This window comes from Akebia trifoliata, chromosome 8 (genome assembly GCF_017979445.1).
Source record: "Akebia trifoliata isolate Shusen 1 chromosome 8, ASM1797944v1, whole genome shotgun sequence".
Classification (NCBI taxonomy): Eukaryota; Viridiplantae; Streptophyta; class Magnoliopsida; order Ranunculales; family Lardizabalaceae; genus Akebia; species Akebia trifoliata.
Genome location: NC_141382.1, coordinates 30,881,425 through 30,900,586, shown reverse-complemented (window position 1 = coordinate 30,900,586; position 19,162 = coordinate 30,881,425). Strand labels below are relative to the sequence as shown.

At 33.4% G+C, this 19,162-nt stretch overlaps 1 protein-coding gene across 1 annotated transcript in view; it reads right to left on the bottom strand.

Annotated features, from left to right (window-relative positions):
* Positions 1–756: 756 nt before the first annotated feature.
* The window catches only part of LOC147396509 (uncharacterized), a 29,736-nt gene continuing 11,330 nt past the window's right edge, over positions 757–19,162 (bottom strand). Inside the window, exon 8 of the transcript XR_015180271.1 lies at positions 757–988. The gene's annotated coding sequence lies outside the window, so the exon portion shown is untranslated. The remainder of the gene's footprint in view (positions 989–19,162) is intronic.

Here is a 19,162-nt window from a genome sequence, read left to right as displayed (position 1 = left end):
GCATGTGATTCCTAAATATACAAACCATTCGTATACGACCACCTTTACATTATAAGTTCACTGGTAAAAATAGAGATGAATAAACCCGAATTCTAGTTGTGACTCTACTCTCATACACGTCCCATACCACGTATGAGTTTGGTTGTTTCTACTGTACGTCCCAAGATAGTACACCACTCCGGATAATATGACACACTATCCCTTCAAGCATTTACAGACTCTTTAATGGTTCACAAAATAACTACATATATATTATTTTCATTTGAAAACGAAAGAGAAATTAACAATACAAGGTTGAGAATGGATATCTAGTTTCCTACCATGCAACTATGACCACCCGACCTAAAATAAATAATAGAACAGAAAAGTAAATAGCTCATCGCGCTAAGCTAAGTAAATAAACATGTAACCAATAACATTATCCCTGGATATCCATTCACTAACCTACACATAACATAACAATGTAAAATGCAGACATCACCCCTCGGGTATGACTCTGACATTTTACCGTTTCATACATTTTTCCCTTTTTCGATTTTTACAGTTTTCTGTGGTGCCCTGCCAAACGCTAACACAAATCCCAAGGCCACCTCGAGGCACTAGGTGGCGCCTCGAAATTTCGACATGGTCTCCTCTGTTTATGTTAGCATTCAACGGAACACAAAATCTGATAATCCAAGTTATAACAAAACCTGTATATAAAAATGTAAATACAGAAAATAACAGCAGAAGACTAATTACATCTAACATATAAATAGATCAGAGTGCGGAAGTTTAGCGATATACAAGATTACAAAAATTTAACCTCACTCTAACATAGTCCTAGCACTCGGCCCAAAACATTATGTACACTTCCTAGTATGAACAAACTCCTAAAGGAAGTGACCCCAATGCTCACCAAGAAATGGATACTGGTCGTCGATCTGACCAACCAGATTCTCCTCAGTTACTGACTCTACGCCTGCCTCAGTAATTGCAAGTGCTGAAACTAAAAAAAAAAAAGGAAGGAAAATGTGAGTAGCGAGAGTTACCTGGTAAGTCCACAACCAATTCCTACTAATAACCCTTCCTAAACATGATCGAATAAAGCATAAAAATTGAACATTTTAATACATGCAAGATTTTACAGAATAAAATACGATCAACTGGTACATATAGCCAGAGATGAACAACTAAACGGTTTAAAATTTCACATAACATCAATCATCCATACTCATTATACATTTTCCATTTTATGCAAATACAGTTGACAACATTGAAATAATAGACATGCTTTTCAGTTTATAATTCGAAACATAACAATAGATATATAGTACAAGTGGTGGAGTAATGAAATTTGAGTGTTGGGATTCACGACTGGATCGGTCTCAGTCGGGACATGATGTTACTACGTAAATATGTCTTTTAGTTCCTGATTTTGTGGCTGGTCGTGTCTACCACGCTTGCGAGACCATTTATCTGGTCGTATATGACCACCTTTATAATACACGTTCACTGGTAAAGATAAGAAAGGAATGGACCCGGATTCCAGTTGTGATTCCACTCTCATACGCGTCCCATACCACGTAAGAGCTTGATAGTCCCTACCGTACATCCCAGGATAGTGCATCCCTCCGGATGATGTGACGCACTATCCCTTCAGGTATTCACAAACCATTTAACAGCTCACAAAATATCTACGTATATATATGATTTTTCATTTAAAACAAAAGAGAAATTAACAGAACATGATTGAAAATGGATATCCAGTTCCTACTATGCAACTGTGGCCACCCAGCCTAAAATAAATAATAGTACTCAGCGCACGCGTTAACATAATCGTAAATGAACATGCAACCCTTTCATTAATAACCTGGATATCCTTTCACCAACCTACATACATCATACAATATAAAATGTAGACATCACCCCTCGGGTGTGATTATGACATTTTACCGTTCATCCATTTCTCCATACTTTTGGTACTTTCAATTTTCGTCTTTTCGAATCAAATCATTCATTTTCAATCTTTCAAAGTCATTTTTGAGTTCTCAATTAAAAATCATCAAGATTTCTTCAAAACGAGGTCCCGTGATGCACGGTACCTAAGCTAGCTAAAATGGTAAAAGCTGGTGAAAATTTGACTAAGTGTTGGAAACTCAATTTTTTTCAAAGTTCTCGAAATTGAAAATGGATTTTTCGAAATGAAAGTCTCGATTACGAGATTCGACACCATATAGTTTTTGCAATCTAATTTCAAGTAATGCGAAAGTTATTACATTTTGAAAATTTATCGAAAATGTCGAAAACGTCGAAAACTACGTTTTATTCTTGAAACCAAAATTTGGATTTTGATCCTTTGAGATTCGAATCTTGAAACCATTCCCATTGTTCCGAAATGGGGGGTAAAACCTTAATTTCATTAAAGAACTTAAAGTAAATGGAGATAGAAGTCGATGGCAAAACCGGGATTCTGTCGGTGGGAAAACCGGGATTCTGTCGGTGGGACCTACAATATAGCCTTTGGTAGATGTCGGTGGGACCGACACCTCCTGCTGACAGCATAAAAATTTCTCACAGTTCTAGGGTTTATCGGTGGTAGAAATCTCATTCTGTCGGTGGGACCGACAGAATGCCTTCAGCAGGTGCCGGTGGCACCGACCCTTCCCACCGACTGCATTGAATCATCACTCGAACTTTCGAGTTTTCGATCCCTTTTTCAGATTCTTCTTCCGTTCTTCGAATCATTCAACCCACCCACGAGTTTATGGTTAAAACTTGATAAAACACAATCAAAACATCTACTTCTACCATGAATTTGAAATCAAACAATAACTTTCTACAATTTAAATGCAAACAATAAGTTTTGTTTCAAAATCTAAATGTACATTTTCAAAAATCTAAAATTACCAATAGGAATCGAAAGTCCCCTACCTGTTTGTGGTTGTCAATGGTGATGAATCAACACTAAGGATCAATGCTTGGTGGCTCGAAGTTTCGAAAGTGGTTGAACTTGGGTGCCAACGGTGTGGTTGGTCATGAAACCCTCTTTGAAAGTGCTCTTCCCCTTTCTAATGGTCAACAACGACCCTCCTACAACTTGGATGAGGTTCCAAGTGATTATAAACAAACCCACTTGCTAAATTTTTGTGGGAGACCAAGAGAAAAAAAAAAGGAAATGGAGGTTGGATGGGGTGAGAATGTAGAGCTTGACAACGCCGACAATATTGCCTTCTTCGTTGAGATTCAACTCGGCTTCGTTTGCGCTAGAACTTGATGGAAATGGTCGAAACCCTTGGGTTGAAAAGTGGCTATCGTTTGGGGTTTCTTAGAGAAGAAGAGAAATGAATAAAATAAAAGAAAATTAGCTTTCTTTTATAGCAAAGCTGAGGGCATACTTGTAATTTTTCCATTATTTGTAGTTTCGATCGTAACTTAACTATTCAGGCTCGAAAATTGACAAGTGAGTATGTCATTTCTAATAATTTTTCGTTGCGGACCTAACGGTGTCATCAAATCTTTTCGATTCTCGCTCTAACGAAATTCTGTTATTTTGGGCCCCGCTTAACACGAAATTTGAGAATTTTATAACTTTTTCATCCGAACTCAAATTTGAACTTGCTTACAGGCTAATGTATATACTTCGATCCTTTTGAATCTAATGGCGAAGTTGATTTTTCTTGAAATTAATCATAATAATATTTGAGTATTTTACTCTAAGTCTCTCCTTCGATACTTTCCTCCAAATTTCACTATTTAATTTCCTCGAGATATGAGTTGAAAATCCAAGGTGTTACATTTCAATCTCTCAAATAAAATATTCACTTTCTGATATTCATCAACTCAATATGAATTCATTGAATATTAAATCATTTTTTCAACTATGAAATTCATTTTTATCAATAACATTGAAAAAGTACAAAACTTATATCAAAACGGGGTTTGAGCGGTGCACAGGATCCAACTAACAGAAATAACCCATTGAAATATCCTACCCATATATAATTTGTTATAAAATACAATTAAACATATCAAATATGCAAATTGTAACGTGAATTTGAAATAACTAATTGAATTCTATATTTTTGGAAACTCACCACAAATTTTTAATAAAATCCTAAATACAATTTTCATAATCTATGATTACTAATAGAAATTGAGAGTTCTTTACTATCTCTGCGCGAGATGATCGAAGTGCACGTGCGAAAATCGAGGTGATTGACGCGAAAATCGAGACAGACCAAATTTTGAAGTAGCTAATTTTTGAATTTGACCAGTGATTTCGAAGATCTCGACGCCGTCGTCATTTCTCCCTTCTACGACGAAGGACGGTTTAACCTCGAAACTAATGAAATCCGAGGTCAAAGTTTCGAAACCCCCATATATATATATATGGATAGCGTTATTACAACCCCCATTACGACTCACCGTTTGTCTTATATGGGCAAAAATATTTGGAATGGGCTGCTTTTTTGTGAGGATGATCTCTGTGATGAGGGGATCATCTTGGCAAAAAATCATCACATTCCAAAACTTCCAACCCCATCAAAATTGATTTACAAAAATTGGACGGTCTAAAATTTTTCAACTTGTAAACATGGGTTTAGAAGTTTCATAATGAGCTGATTTTTGGCAAAGATGATCTCGTCACCATAGATATCATCCTCACAAAAAATCAGCCCATTCCAAACATTTTTGCCCATATAAGACAAAACGATGAGTCGTAATGGGGGTCTACGGAACCCAACCCTATATATATATATATATATATATGTACGACTATTTTTTGATGATACAGGACGAAAAAAATAGAAAACGAAATGAAATTGGGTGGGTTTTGTAGAGAACGAGGTTACGAATGTTTCTCCTTTCTGTGTCGGAAGTCGACGGCGAGCCGTTTGCAACGAATCTAAGGTGGAAGATCAGAAAAAATCAAAATTTTTTTTGTTATTGTGTTGGCTGATTTTGGGACGAATTGAGAAGATGAATAGTGAAAAAAATTAAAAATTTTATTTACGTAAAGTCTTGGGATAAAATTGGTATTTTGCCTATTGTTTCGATTGATGATAATTTGACCATCCGGACTCCAAAACTGACAAATGAATACTTTATTTTATTTAATTTTTCATTCTGGATATAATGGTGTGGTCAATTTCTATAAATTTTATCTTTAACAAAAATTTACATTTTTGACTCAATGGGATCCTAAAATTGACATCGTTTTCGTTTTTGACGATAATTCAACTTTTTGTGCTCCAAAAATAAGAATTAAATAGTCCATGTTCAATAATTTTTAGTTATAAATCCAATGGTGTAATTGAATCTTAAAAATTCTTACTCTAGCAAAAAGTCACTATTTTAGCCTAGTCCGACTCGATAATTGAGGATTTTATAATTTTTATGTTCGGACTCACATTTGAGCTTGCTTACAAGCTAAAATATATTTTTAGATCATTTTGAATATAATGCTAAGATCATATTTCATTAAAAATGATCAGAACAAAGTCTTATAGTTTTATCCCTAAGTCTCACTTTCAGGATTTTCTCAAAATTTTACTATATTTCCTCGAGATACGAATAAAAAACTCGAGATTTTACAACAAATATAATAATTGTCATTAATAATTTGGTAAGTTTTTAGTTTTTATTTAAATTCTATCTTCATTATTATTATTTTTTTCTTTTTCAAACATTTATTATTATTATGTATGTATCTAGGATTTCATGGCATCATCTTTGTTGATTTGTACTCAATTCTAAAATCTTGAGATATCTATTTAGCGATCTATTATAACATTGACTTTACATCGGAGAGCATAAGAATTGACTAAACATTTCAAACTATGAGTGAAGTACAAATTGGAAAAGTAGTGGTAACATCTTTCAAAAGTGACCTATTCATTTACATCTAGTCATACTTCCCATTGAAATTTCCAATTTTAATGTAGGACTTGAAAGATATTGTTAGTTATGGAATCTTTGTTGTCATTATGTTATTCCTTTTAAGTTTCGGAACACATGTGTACTTAATCTGCAACAATTACTAAGCTTATTTTAAAAGTTCTTTACTCTATTCCACTCATTTGAATGGTGGCATGCTGAATTCAAACGAATATATAATTACAACGTATTAATGACCATCAATTATGAAATTGTTCAACTTGAAAATGGTTCATGATGGATCCATAGTAGACCAAGTTGTTAAAAACTTAAGACATCATATGTCTGTCTCCTATGATATGCAAAGACTACTTCTTTTACATTGTCGATTTAATGGAGGTTATGACACATACTACTCATTATACCAACATCTAAATAATATAAAAAAGAGAGTTTAGAGTTCCACAGAAGTAACAATGATAGTGAAACTCTAATTAAATGTCACATACCTTTAAACAATATATTTATCATATTCTAAATTTATGGCATGCAATAAATTCAATTGAAATTTTGATTAATAATTTCTATTTTTCTGTTTTCTTAATATATATTGCTTATTTTCATTTATATTGAATATCTAATTTCTTTTAAGGTTTGGTATTCATGAATTTTTTTAACCGTAAAATCTCAATTGACTTTATGGCTCAAAATGATTCAAATTTAAATATTGAGAATGATGAGCAAATGACTTGAGTTTCATACATGAGTTTTCAATATTGAAGAACAAAAAGACATAGTCGATTATGTTTATACCATCCAACGTATAAAACAAACTGAAAAATTACAAAGTATGTATGTATACACACACACACACACACACACAATTAAAATATGTCTAATCTATTTTATTTATTTCTTAGATCACTTATCTATTTTTTTCATTGAAATGATTTGTAGAATGAACATACTTAGAACCCAAAAAATGGATTCGTAAAAAAGGACGTGCCACGATCCAATTGATTATTGTTATAATCATGCAATTGTAAGATTTTAATATCATTATTCTTTTTCTTATTTATTTTTTAACAATAAAACTTAATTGTAGGATAAAAATGAAAATCCTTCAGGTATAATTAAAAATGAAAAAGTTGATCCCATGCCTCCTCTATTAAATTCAATGATTAAAATACTTGTTAATTGACATGTTCTTCCTCCTACTTTTATTCCAAACAACTGCATAGTCAACATATATGATGAAGGAGACTGTATCCCTCATCATATTGACTACCACGATTTCTTTCAGTCTTTTTTATCGTTTCATTTTTAACGGAATGTAATATTTTATTTAGTTCGAACATAAAATCATGAGACTTATAGAATTCTATGTTCCTATTGAAATACTTCTACCTATATGGTATGTATTACTTTTTTTTTTAGTTTTAAATTAACATCATACAAAATAATTTTTATTGTTAATTATTTTTGTATTTATGTTCCAGATCAGTACACACCTTAAATGACAATAGTGCAAATCTCGCTAAACATTGTATTACAAGCGTTCTTGGGAAAAGGTAAAAACTATTATTCCATCTTATTTGATAATAAGAATTCGAAATTCAATATCTATTTTTTCTTTGACAATAATTATCAATTTTTCATTGTATGATCTCCATCATTAAGATGGATAATAAAAAATTACCATACAATTTTTTCTCTAGATTTTGAGTTGCAAGGAATTCAACCTATTGCTACAAGAACATCAAAATGTAGAGCTCATGTAAATAAATATTAGACTTACAATATAAGTATGAGATATATGAAACAATATATCACAATGTATAAAGTATGTATCATAGTGTGTTTGTATTTATTCAATGACTTCTAACGTTCACTACATTTAACAAGTTATCTATCTATATTCTACCTAGATATAGTTATTTTATAATATAAAAAATAAAAAGAATCGAAAATTCTCTATATTGAAGCAAAAAATATATTTGTCCAACATTGGGTAAACCTATCCAATCTCATTTACATATGAATTTTGACAAATCAGTTTATTTTTGTTAAACACATGATATAAGTTTACTCTTGTAAACTTATATTTACAAGATTTTTGAACATGTTTACCCAATAAATTGTTGATGGGGGAGACATGTATCTGATATGTTTGTCGTATTCCCTCATAGTGTTATATTTGTTTATTATAAAAAATTGAATAAGAATCAACTTGATGAATCAAAATCGATTTTTTTTTCATTGGTTATGGTTATAATAATTGCATTGTTGTGCATTTTGTTCATAATTATGGGTAATGATAGGTCCAATCATTTATCACAAATCTTTTTTATTAATAATAATAGCCATCCTTAAAAGCATCTCCTTTTAACTTGATCATCCTTTAACAGGTTGTGAATTTTAAGGAAACAAGGATTTCCCAAATAATAAAAGTTGCATTTATGTTTTCAAAATAATTATGTCAATTTGTAGTTTCTTCCTAAATCACGCGTTATTACTATTCTTAAATGTTAGATCATTTGAGATATCATACACGAGTTCACGACTCAGCTTCTTAAACCTATTCAATCCATTTGCTTGACCTCTTCAACTCTTAAACCTAATCAACTTCGTCTTCAATCCACCTGCTTCAACTTATTTAACAAAACTCTTCATTGTTCTATCAAATATCCAGCATTTTTAACTTCTTAAGTCCTTTTCTACCCAAAAGGCCACACTGAAAGCGCCTTCGATCCGCGGGGTTCGCGGATCCGCTTTTGACCCTCGAGGTTTGGGAGTCGCCACCTAGTTATTACAGTCTAGGAACCGAATACTGACTTTAAACGGATAAAAAACTAATCTAGAACAGAGAAAAAACTAAATTCGAGGATCACATTACGGGGTTGGAAGGTGTTAGGCACCAACCCCACCCGGCCAAAGTCAGTCTCTACTAATTTTCCAAATAAATTACATTGCTAAAAAGACCTAATCAATAAAAAAATAAAAAAATACTTATCTTTTCCGAACGCAATGGTGTTTTTTCCCTCAGATCTGATAGAACAACTTCTTGTATAGTATTCCTCGCTTCGTTCTGTCACCGGATCTGATTTCTAATCTCCAAGTTGAAGTATCTCTTTCTTATATCTGAATTCTTTGGATTTTTTTATGGGTTTTTGGGTGTTTTTGAATGGCTTCTAGGTGTTTTTTGAGCTAAAATTGAGGTATGGGTGTTAGGTAAGGAGTTGGGGCTTCAAAATTTAGGTTTATGGGAGGTTAGGGGGACTTTTAGACCTACTTTTCTTAGGGTTTATGATTTGATACGAAAATAGGGTGTGAGGACCTCTATTTATAGATTTTTTTAAGAGTTGATTTAGATAGCATTAGTGTTTGATTATAATTCTTTTAATTAGAGTTAGTGTTTTAGTTATAATTTTTTTAGGTAGAATTGTGTTTTAATTAGAATTATTTTAGGTGGAGTTGTGTTTTAGTTAGAACTCTATTAGATAGAATTACTATTTAATTAGAACTCTATTAGGATTTTGACTTTTGGTCTTATTTGATTGACTTTTAATATTTTGACTTTAGTCTTAATCTTAATTGAGTGACTTTTAATATCTTGACTTCAGTCTTGCTTAATTAACTTTAATTTTGACTTCAGTCTCACTTGATTGACTTTGATACCTTGACTTTAGTCTTGCTTGATTGACTTTAAATTTTTGGAGAACCCCCCTCTATTATATCTTTAATTCTTTAGATCCCCAAATGGAGGGATCCTTAAAGACATATCTTACGAACCCTCAACAATTTTTCTTGAGAGTCTGATTGATCGATTTTTTTAATTCAAAATTTTAAATTAATTTCATTAATGTTTCAATTTAATTATTTAATATTTTATTTATTAATTTCGAAATTTTTAATTATGAAAATTATGAAATTACTGTTTTACCCCCGAAGAGGACTTTTCGCGTTTTAAATCAGTTTTCGATGTTTTAGGATGTTTTAGAAATAATTTTTCGTAAATAATTAAATGGAAATATTGATTTGTGTCATTTATGAAGTTTTTTATGTGAAATGATTGTGAACTTTATGAAGGGCATTTTCGTAATTTTGTCAAATTCTGTGAAAATTGGTGAAATGATTTATTTGGTTTCGATTTATTGTTTTATGTGTTTGAATGAGTTTTCCTAATCGTAACGTAGTCTCTAGGGTTGTTTTCATGTTAGGGGTATTTTAGTAATTTGATCAATTTTTAGTGATTTTTATCGTGAAGCTTCTTTTTGTTTGAAAAATGATGATTTATATGTTTCTGGAGTCATGTTTTCCTAGCGTAGCGTGGTTTCTACAGTTTTATCAGTTCGAGATACCTCATCCGGATTTCTAAAACATATCTGGTAACAAAATAAAGTATTGGAATAATCATCCATCATTAGGAACCGTTGCAATCGGGTTGACGAGTTGATTAATCAGGCGAGTGCAAAAATGGGGTGTCTACAGATGCCCCTCTTTGGCAGAGGGTTGAAGCAAACTAGATAGTAAATATATTTTAGTAGATAGTGCGATATCTGAATGCCAAAGCCAGTGACAATTCATTTTGCAACCTGATTTAGCAATTCGTCGGGGTATTCAGATCCTTGAGGGTAAAACTCTCCTCGAAAAAATGTTGTCAGGTCCTCGAGCATGAGCTCTCACTAATAGTGTCAGATCCTTGAATTTTAGAAAATTCTTCCTGACTAATGCAAAAGTGCACTGTGTGAAATGGTGTGATGCTGTGTGAAACTGAGTAAAAATGTGTCAGGTCCTAGAGAGCTTCTCTCACTAACAATAATGATTCAAAATTGAAATGTGCTTATGCAACGAAAGCAATCATGGCAAAGTTAAACAATGAAGTAATTGGAGTCATAATAATGAAAGAACTTTGTTAAATCCTATTTGAAATTCTTTTTAGAGTTCGAAAAAGTTTGAGTCTCATTTATCGGACTCGAACCTATTGTAGCTACGCTTCTCGGGCTAAATAACTTAAACAATCCTGTTAATTCAATATGATTCAAACAAAGCTGGAGTCTCGTTTCTTGGACTCTAGCTAAGGTTTACAAGAACTTAAACAATCCTATTAAAATTGAAGTCTCGTTTCTCAAACTCGAACTAAGGTTTATAGGCACTTCAAAAAACCTATTCATTCTATGATTCAAAAAGTTGGAGTCTCGCTTCTCGGACTCGAATCTAGGTTTGTAGGCACTTCAAAAAGCCTATTCATTCTATGATTCAACAAGTTGGAGTCTTGTTTCTCAGACTCGAACTTAGATTTGTAGGCACTTAAAAAAGCCTATTCATTCTATGATTCAAAAAGTTGGAATCTCGTTTATCGGACTTAAACTTAGGTTTATAGGCACTTCAAAAAGTCTATTCATTCTATGATTCAAAAAGTTGGAGTCTCGTTTCTCAGACTCGAACTTAGGTTTGCAGGCACTTCAAAAAGCCTATTCATTCTATGATTCAAAAAGTTGGAGTCTCGTTTCTCGGACTCGAACTTAGGTTTGTAGGCACTTCAAAAAGCCTATTCATTCTATGATTCAAAAAGTTGGAGTCTCGTCTCTCGAACTCGAACTTAGGTTTGTAGGCACTTCAAAAAGCCTATTCATTCTATGATTCAAGAAGTTGGAGTCTCATTTCTCGGACTCGAACTTAGGTTTGTAGGCACTTCAAAAAACCTATTCATTCTATGATTTAAAAAATTGGAGTCTCGTTTCTCGGACTTGAACTTAGGTTTGTAGGCACTTCAAAAATTCTATTCATTTTATGATTCAAAAAGTTGGAGTCTCGTTTCTCGGACTTGAACTTACTAAGCCACGTTTCTCGGGCTTAGATTTATAGGAAGTTAAACAATCCTATTAATTTATTCTACGATTCAAAATCGAGTTCAAAGTTTAAATGATTGGGCCTTTATTGGCTTATCATGCATCTGGATTCATAATTATCATTGGACTTCTAAGTAAGATTTTTCTTTTTATCATGTGATTAAGAACAAAATCTTTAGAATTAAATGACCTTAAAAAATGCCCCTAGTTTCAAGGTTGGCTTTAACTGGGACTTGACTATGAGACTGATGGAATGGATTACGTCTGAAAAATATGGACTCTGATGTATGACAGATAGAAAAATTGACATTCTCTTAAATTTAAGACTCTTAAGATTATCATATGTGCAATAAAGAATTGATCATTTTCTTTCGAATTTCTTTTGAAAAATGCTTGAGCTGGACTTAAAAAATCTTGATAAATATTAGAATAGAAGATCTTCCTCTTCAAAGTGGTTGATGATTCTACATCTTCCATTAGCGAACACTTGAACAAGTAAACATACTTTTGAAGATCCTACAATGTTCAAGATGATTTCTGATTTTTTTGACTCAACATTGTCTTCGTTGGATGTGAGCTCTTAGCTGAAAAACGAATATTATGGCTTGAATGGTTCTGCATTTTCTAGTTTCTGTACAAGCTTCCTTTTGAATTTTTCTTCTTGATAGGATATTTCCTCATGTTTGATGATGCCGTAATTTTTGCCTAGATCGCCTCTTCAGGTTTTCAATCTAGCGGGCTTTATTTTTTTCTTTTTCTAATGATGCCTTGATTTTTGCCTAGGTCGTCTTTTCAGGTTTTCAACCTAGCAGGCTTTCTTTTTTATGGTTATGCCCTAAATTTTGCCTAAATCGCCTTTTCGGGTTTTCAACTTAGCGGGCTTCTCTTTTTTTTCTTGATGATCTTGTATAACTAACTCGACAACTTCTCAGTTCCCTGCACCTTAACCGAGTCAATTAGCATTCAGGAGGACTTAATAGGTGGGCTTAAGATATGGTTTAGAAAGAAAAGATATAAGACTCAACTTCCCAAAATGCCCCTAGTTTGATATTCTCTCTTTTCTGTCAATTATTTTAATTTTTTTTCTAAATGCCCCTAATTTGACATTATTTTCTTTTTATCAATTCTTTTGATTCTTTTTCTAATGCCCCTAGTTTGGCATTCTTTTCTTTTGAACATTTCAATAGGGGATTTTTCTTTTAAATGACACTTTTTTTTAAGAGAATACATTTTTTTTTGCATGACCGGGCCTGAAGTAATTTTTGAAGTTGCCTACGTACCCCAAATATCTCTTTTTTTTTCTTTTGGGATCAGGTTAAAACGTAGTTCATACTAAGATTCCCTCCCAAGGTTGGTCGGCGTGGTTTAGAAAGAAGAGGCTATTGATTTTATTTTTCAAGGCTGCGAGGGGCTAAAGAAGGTTGTCTTCTTCTTGGTAAGACAAGAAAATGATTCGACCAATGAAGGCCTCCTTTTGTGAAATACTAGTCGATTTGGTCAAGGTTTTAGAAACTCGATATCTTGATTGCTCTATCGAGTAAGGTCTTCTTTTAAAAATGAGTAATCTTCAATCTTCTTCTGAGAAGGAATAATCTTCAGTCTTTTTCTGATAAAGAGAAATCTTCGGTCATTTTTTACAAAGTTGAGTGTGATTGACTTCTTTGTATTTGACGTTGACTCGTTCAATCCTTTCCAAACTTCGAAAAAAAATCTTATATTCTTTCGCGAATGAGAACTCTTCTTTTTTAAGTGAAAACATGATGAATCCCTTCTTTGCAGATCTTAACACCTTTGTTGATGGTTTCAAATACATCATTCTTGATAATATTTGATTTTAAAGTTCACCCTCAACTTTAGGATTTGATCTATTTTGGTGCAATCTATCCATATATTCTCACGAGACCATGCAGGAACGTTGTTGAATTTCTCAAGTAAATTTATTATTCTTCTCATGTTCTTATAAGGAAAATGTAGTACCCATTTGCACTTTTTGAGTGTATTCTTTAATTCAAATATTTATCGAATTTGATTAGTGAGCTCTAAGTCAATCCTCATATTAAATATTATGCTCAAATCATTATTACACGCATGATAATCAGAAGCTTCTATATTTTATTGGAATTGAAAAACATAGATTGACAAACTCAACTAAAATTTGAAAATTGAAGAAAAACTAACGTAACTGAAACAACTAACTGGATTTAAAGACTAACGAAAACTGGATTGAAATCCAAAGAAAACTAGGGACAATTATCTACAAAGAGAGAATGTCTTTCTGAGTGGATGGACTACTTGAATTTGACATCAGTACTTTGACTAAACGACTCTTTTAAAAGATTCAAAATGACACAGATGAGGGTTTAGAACGTTTAAGGGCACCTATGATTAACCATCGATTCTGAAGGTTTGTCTCTTAACCACATGATTAAAATTTTGATATAAATTAGCCCTCCGGTGGGAAATATCGAATCCAAATGCACTATAAATCTATAGTGACCGAGAAAGTGAGAAAGGTTAGACACGGGTCTACCCTTGACTGGGATTGAACCTTTGATCAGACAAATTAATTTGATCCTTGTAGACACCCCATTTTTGCATCCGCCTGATTAATCAAGTCGTCAACCCGATCGCAAAGGTTCCCAATGATGGATGTCTATTCCAATGCTTTATTTTGTTACCAGATATGTTTCAGAAATCCGGATGAGGTATCTCGAACTGACAAAACTTAGAAATCACGCTACGCTAGGAAAATACTACCCCAGAAACATAGAAATCATCATCCTGCAAACCAAAAAGAAGCTTCACGATAAAAATCACTAAAAATGACCAAATTACCAAAATACCCCTAACATCAAAATAACCTTAGAGCCTACATTACACTTAGAAAAATCCGTTCAAATACATAAAACGACAAACGAAATCAAATAAATCATTTCGCCAATTTTCACAAAATTTGACAAAATTACGAAAATACCCCTCATAAAATTCACGACCATTTCACACAAAAAATTTCATAAATGACAAAAATCAACATTCCCATTGAATTCCTTACGAAAAACTGATTTCAAAACATCCTGGAATATTAAAAACCGACTTAAAACGTGAAAAGTCCTCTCCGGGGGCAAAACGGTAATTTCATAATTTTCATAATTAAAATATTCGAAATTAATAAATAAAACATTAAATAATTAAAATGAAACATTAATGAAATTAATTTAAAATTTTGAACCTAAAAAATCGATTAATCGGACTCTCAGGCAAAATTGTTGAGGGTTCGTGGGATATTTCTTTAAGGACCCCTCCATTTGGGGGTCCAAAGAATCAAAGATATAATAGAGGGGGATTCTTCAAAAATTTAAAGTCAATAAAGAAAGACTAAAGTCAAGATATTAAAGTCACTCAAATAAGACTAAAGTCAAAATTAAAGTCAATTAAGTAAGACTAGAGTCAAGTATTAAAGTCAATCTCATAAGACTAAAGTCAAAACCCTAAATCAAAATCCTAATCTAAACTAATCAAGTCAATCTCATAAGAATAAGGTCAAAATCCTAAATCAAAACCCTAATCTAAACTAATCAAGTCAATCTCATAAGACTAAAGTCAAAGCCCTAAAGACTAAGTCCATCTCATGAGACCAAAGTCAAAACCCTAATTAAAACTCTAAAAGAAACCTTAATCAAACCCTAATGCTTCTAAAAACTTTATAAATAGGAGCCTCCACACCCTATTTTCGTATCAAAGAAAAAATCCTAGAAAAAGTAGGTGAAGAAGCCTCCACAACCCCTCCAAAACCCTAATTTTGGAGCCCCAACTCCTTCCCTAACACCCCTACTCTGATTTTAGCCTAAAAAACACCCAAAAACCTCTCCGAAACATCCCAAAAATCCACAACAAATTCGAAGCACCCAGATCCAAGAAGGAGATACCTTACCTCGGAGATCAGAAATCAGATCCGGAGATAGAACTAAGAAACACGATACAAGGAGCTGTTTTCGCCAGATCTGAGGGAATAGCACTTTTGCAGATCAAAGGTAAGTTTATTTTTATTTTTTTTAATCTAGGTTTATCATTAGCGATGTAGATCTATTTGGGATAAGTAGAGACCGGCATTGGCCGGGCGGGGTTGGTGCCTAACACCTTCCAACCCCGTAACATGATCCCCGGATTCAAATTTCTATAGTAGATTAGTTTCTTTTTATCCATTTAAGGGTCAATTTGGTTCCTAGACCACAATAACTAGGTGGCGACTCCCAAACCTCAAGGGTCAAAAACGGATCCGTGCACCCCGCGGATCGAGGGCGCTTTCAATCCTAAGATCGAATCTTTTTATACAAAGTGGTCTGGATCTTTAAAAGTGAAACCAATTAGTCCAACTGATTTGGTATTGATCAGTTTGATCCATTTATCAATTGGGCCAACTGGTTTAAGTGGTTCAAATTAATCCGTACATTTCACCGATTGGGTCGGACCGATATTGCGGATTTTGTTTGATTATTCTGGATCGGTCCGCCCACTTACCTTTCGATTAGATTAAATGGAGCAACCCGGGAACACCCACGATAAGTTCGAGTCGTGACCTACAGGGAAGGTTTCTAGACTCTAAGCTTACTACGTGCAATGCATTTTATCTGGCCACCCCTGCCCAAATACACCTATATACCTCTCGATACGTGGTGACTTGGTTTGATATACCGTATAGGTGATAATCTAAAACCTCAACTCACTTCTCTGAAGCCAAAAACAGCCAGTTTGATCTCCAGTTGAGAGGTGGCGCACAATGCTAAGTAAGGGCCCACTTAAATACCTCTCGTCTAGAATAGACGTAGTCTATCCCCCTCGTACAGTAGGGTACAGCGGGGCAAGATCTTGCTTAGGTACCGATTTTGACCAAGAAGTGCAATTGATATACTTAGATTATCTTTTACACCTACGGGTACGAGTCAAGAGTTGTAGCTTTCATAAAAGGTTTGGCATCCCACAAGGGGACCGACCACGTACTAGTACTACGTTGGCAATCGGGACATGTGACTGTGTGACTTACAATAGGTCAAAGGCTCAGGTCGCTTCAGCCTGGGTGCATCAATATATCTCTCAGAATCACCTGATCAGACGGTATTGATGCCCCAGTTTGATATACCCTAAGGTACGTGACTGGAGTTGTGGTTTTCATGAATGATGTCGCATCTCCGAAGAGACCGGGCCACGCACTAGTGACACGTTGGCTATATGGGACGTGTAAGTGGGTAAAACAGTAAACGTGCATGTGGTGTGTGCAAAACAGGGTGGGGTGTGCCCGGGGCCTTTTTCAAATAAATAAGTTTATAGGCTTGATCAGACCACACAACTACGGATATCAAATAAATTGATCAAGAGATACAAAAATATCCAAAACATCCAATTTGAGATTAGAGCATGCACATCATAGAGATATATTAATCTAATCATGACATATTAGGTAGATAATCAATTAGATCATGACAAAATAGAACGAAAGTGATTAATCAAAGATGACACATAAACATTGAGATAAGAATTTTTTTTGTTTTTTTTATTTTTTATTTTTAAAGACATGCATGACAAACCTTTTTTTTTTTTTTTTTGAATTTTTAATACAAAATTCCCTTACTTTATGAAGTTGTTACACGACAAATCTAGGAATGAGAACATAGGTTATCCTAACCAACTAAGTAAGATTTGAAACCTTACTAAGGGTTATAGAGTTCACGTGGACCATCACTTCATTGATAATCCAATTCCAAATTTTTTTAGATTTGATGAGAAAAGTTTGGATTGAATTTATTTATTTTCGCTTAAATCCGAGGTTCTTACAATGGGTGGCTATGAAATCTCAAATTTAAAATCAAAGTTCAAAATGAAAATTGATTTTAAAAAAAAAAAAATTTTTAAATTTTAGTTTAAAAGTTCTTATAATTTCATCCCATAAGCAACGTGGCATTAGATCACGCACTTGGATGTCACGTGGAGAGGTCAAAGACCTTTAGTAAGATTTGAAATCTTACTAAATTAGTGAGGATAACATTATCCCTTAAAAAAAATGTGGTCAAACAAGAGATTGTTCAGCAACTAATTTAATATTAATTTTTTTTTTTTTTAAAGGAAGTGGGTTATGATTTGTTGGGTAACAAACAGCAAGGGAGTTTTTTCTGTATATAAAAAATTAAGAGATAGATTTGCCACGTAAGCAATCCCTTTGTTTCTCTTTTTTTATAATATATACATAAAAGACATTGGTCCCTATTCATTGAATTAACAAACTCACAGTTTGGTCATTTTTCTTTCTTTTGTTGTTACTGCCAACGCACCGCTACTCTCTTCTGCGTGACCCAAGCTGCTACACGACCTGAAATTTCTTTCCTTTCTCAATTTTTTTCACTTTCGTACTCATCACAGAATATGAGTAAATGGGACAGAAAAATGCTTAAACAAATTGCAAATAGAAAGTGAAGTTTTTATAACCAACAAAAGATATTGAAAAAATGGTGATTTTGTGCCATCGCCAGCGAAAAAAACTCCAGCACCATATGAAGATGGATTTGTTTGCAAAATCAAAGCATGCACATCGCCAATGACAGAGAGGAGCTGTGAAGGTGGATAAGAAATGAACCCATGTGCATTGGCCATCTAAACTTACCCATAAAAATATATATAACGATAAAGAGGAGAAAAACAACTGATTTTGGCCATTTCAGATAATGGGTTTTCTCAATATAGTCGACAAAGAAAAAAAAAATAGAAACCTCCTCTTCTTTGTCATCCTTCTTCCACATCTACTCGATTTCGCAAATCCATGAAGGATCCGAATCCTCAGATGGATTCGAGATTGTCTGTAGTAGATTTTCGACACATGTCTCTATTGAAACAAAGAAATTATCTCCAACAGACCTAAATCGTTTGGGACGTGAGATTTCTATTGGAATCAACTGGGGTCTGAAACGATGAATGTGGAGAGAAAGAGAGAGATGAAGGGAGAGGGGCGCGTTCCTTCTACGTGCTGTATTCTTCTTTCTCTTTTGAGAAGAAGATGGAAAATAGAAATAAAAACTTTCTGCTAACGGCACACCGCTCAGCCATATAAAAAACGTTAAGGGTGTAACGTGTAAAAGTACCTTTCTGCTAGGGGCACACCCACGCTTAACAGAACTTTGAAAAACAGTTTTTTTTTCTTTCTCTTGCTGCCAATAGACAGCACGTTACAAAATTTTTTTTTTTTTCACTATTTTGCTAATCTTCTTTTTGTTGTCAATGGACAGCACACTAAATTTTTTTTTTTTAAACAAATATAAAAAATGTTGTCGAAGAATGCAATGCACCTTTAAACAAAAAATTTTATTTTTATTTTTTCTTTATTTTTAAACAACGGTGCTTAAAAATAGAATCCTAAAACAAAAAGAGAAAAAAAATAATAATAATAATAATAAAACTTCAATGTT